The sequence below is a fragment of the Lathyrus oleraceus genome, chromosome 5, assembly GCF_024323335.1.
Source record: "Lathyrus oleraceus cultivar Zhongwan6 chromosome 5, CAAS_Psat_ZW6_1.0, whole genome shotgun sequence".
Lineage (NCBI taxonomy): Eukaryota > Viridiplantae > Streptophyta > Magnoliopsida > Fabales > Fabaceae > Lathyrus > Lathyrus oleraceus.
The window spans coordinates 294,174,056-294,176,673 of NC_066583.1; the positions used below are offsets into that span (position 1 = coordinate 294,174,056).

The 2,618-nt window shown below is 29.6% G+C and overlaps 1 pseudogene; it reads left to right on the top strand.

The window, feature by feature from the left end:
* The first annotated feature begins 325 nt into the window (after positions 1-325).
* LOC127084031 (uncharacterized) lies at positions 326-2,257 on the top strand (annotated as a pseudogene).
* The last annotated feature ends 361 nt before the right edge of the window (positions 2,258-2,618 follow it).

Here is a 2,618-nt window from a genome sequence, read left to right on the forward strand (position 1 = left end):
CAAAGACAACAAAACTTTATAATATATTTATTCTTTTCAATTATTTGATTCTTAATTATAAATTACTTTTATACCTCTTTGTATTTTTCTCTTCAAATAAAAGTTTCTACTTCTTTTAAGAATTGAGAGAATGTAATCCACTAAAAACAATCTACACTGTTCTTGCATGTTTTTTTATCTTGAGAAATAATACATATCACGCATTTTAGCACACCTTACGTACACACTTCCTTAACCCTTTTTCGTAATTAGTAAAATACAACCATTATAGAAAAAGATTCTTAATTACATATACAAAGTAAATGAGGTAAAATTGCATCATTGCATGTCTAGTAGTAGTTATTTTCTTGTCCAACACAATCAACCATACTAGCATTATAGCCTCTTAATCATTTTATCAAAACAAATACCACACTAATCATATATAAATATTCATATTAATCATGTACCAAACCTCAACCAAGTGAGTTAAACTAAGTTCAAAAGATTGATTCACTTGTTCCAACATGGCTTTCGATTTTCCTGATGTATTTTGCTGGATTCAAAATCTTCCACCAATCTCAGAATGGGAAACAAATTCAATCTCTCTAAACATATCTTCTTCAACCACAGCACAACCATTTCTCAATCTTACAATATCCAAAATTCATGAATCCTCAAAACTGTCTTTTATAATTGTTGCTGACTTCAATAATATTCAGATTCATCTTTGGACTTCAAAACCATTTAAACCAAAATCAAAAACCATCCATTTATTAGACCAAGAAACCGTTTCAAATCTCTTTGTTAATTTCATTCAAGACATACTTCGTTATGGTTCAAACAGAAACAACCCTTTTTATAAGATTTCCAAAACTTGATTCTGTTCCAAACGTACCAAACATTTTCAACGTCACTTTCTTCACTCTTTTGTTCCTTGTTTGTATATATGAATCTCCTAGAGATCATCGCGATCCATTTATCGGTGTTTTGAAAGATCATTTAACTAGTTTTCAATCAAGACAAGCTTCGAATTTACTTATGAAACTCTTGGGTTCGAATTTGCAAGAACAGTGGATGCGTTCTGTGAACCTTGGAATAACTAATTGGGTTGGTGAACTTGAAGAACAATATCAAAACATGTTCAGAACACCATCTTCTATGCTTTCTTATGCTTTTTCAACATTTGGGATGTGGAAAGTGCAAGTTTATTGTCCTGCTGTTTGTATGGATGTTGAGAAATCGGAAAGTCATCCACATGAGAGACTTCAATTCTCTCTTAAGTATCATCAAGTTGAAAGTGTTTTTCAGTTCAATTATAAAGTTGATGTCAAAGAGGAATGGGTTGAAATCATGGTCAATGTTGATAACATAAGGTATGTATGTAATGACAAATATAATATCTTTGTAGTTTCTTTATTTAGAGAGATTATAATCTTATTTCAACTCTAACTTTAACTCCTTGTGGATACACATATATAGGTGTGATGTTACTAAATTGGTGAACGATTCTCTAGTAAAAGAAAGAGGAGCAGGTGCAGCTGAAAAACATTTTCCATCAAGAATATCATTACAACTAACACCAACTCTTCAAGATAAAGTTGTGAGTTTATCCGTAGGAAAATCCACAGATAATCCAAAAAAGAAATAGGCACTGACAAAGGTATAGAAGCTTCAATTGAACCATCAACTCACATAGGACTCAAAGTATCATCTGGAGAATCAACAACAGTCAGTTTAAAGCCCTGGAAATTTGAACAATCAGTCTATGGATATAGTGCAAATATGAACTGGTTTCTTCATGATAGTATGGATGGTAAAGAAGTGTTTTCATCAAAGCCTTCAAAATGTGCATTGATTAATCCAAAATCATGGTTCAAAAATCGTTACTCAAGTGCTTATAGACCTTTTACTAGACAAGGTGGTGTTATTTTTGCTGGTGATGAATATGGTGAAAGAGTTTGGTGGAAAGTTGATAAAAGTGCTATCGGGAAAACAATGGAATGGGAAATAAGAGGTTGGATATGGTTAACTTATTGGCCTAATAAAAGAGTTACATTGTATAATGAAACTAGGAGGTTGGAGTTTCGTGAAATTGTTAATCTTGATGTTGCTTAATTAACCTTAATTAGCTTGAGTGTGATGGGTGGTTTTATCTTTTAAATATTTATATATGATTCATCAATTGTATGATAGAAATGAAGCTATATATTGTAATCTTTTGAACAAAGTATCTTTTATTGCAAAAGAAAATAATGAAAGTAAAATATAAATTTTAGATCTATTCTTTACACTGATAAAAATATTAATTAAACATTACATGATTAATAATAATTTTAAATGGGGTATATATACATTATATTATTAGTCATCAAAATCTATTTTATTTTTAATTTAGAAAGATTATTTTTATTGAGTCAAATTTTTGAAATAGGTGAGACTAGTTATAAAAATTATTCTCCCAATTTGAAAATAAGAAACAATAATACTTTTGGTCAACTTTTTTCCTTGTAAGTATTCGGTGTGCAATTATAGAGGGGTGAATTAGTGAATTAGGTTTTATGAAATTATTCGGTTATTTTTTTTAAGTGAATGACAATTATAGATTTTGACATTTTATTTGATTTATTTACTTTTAA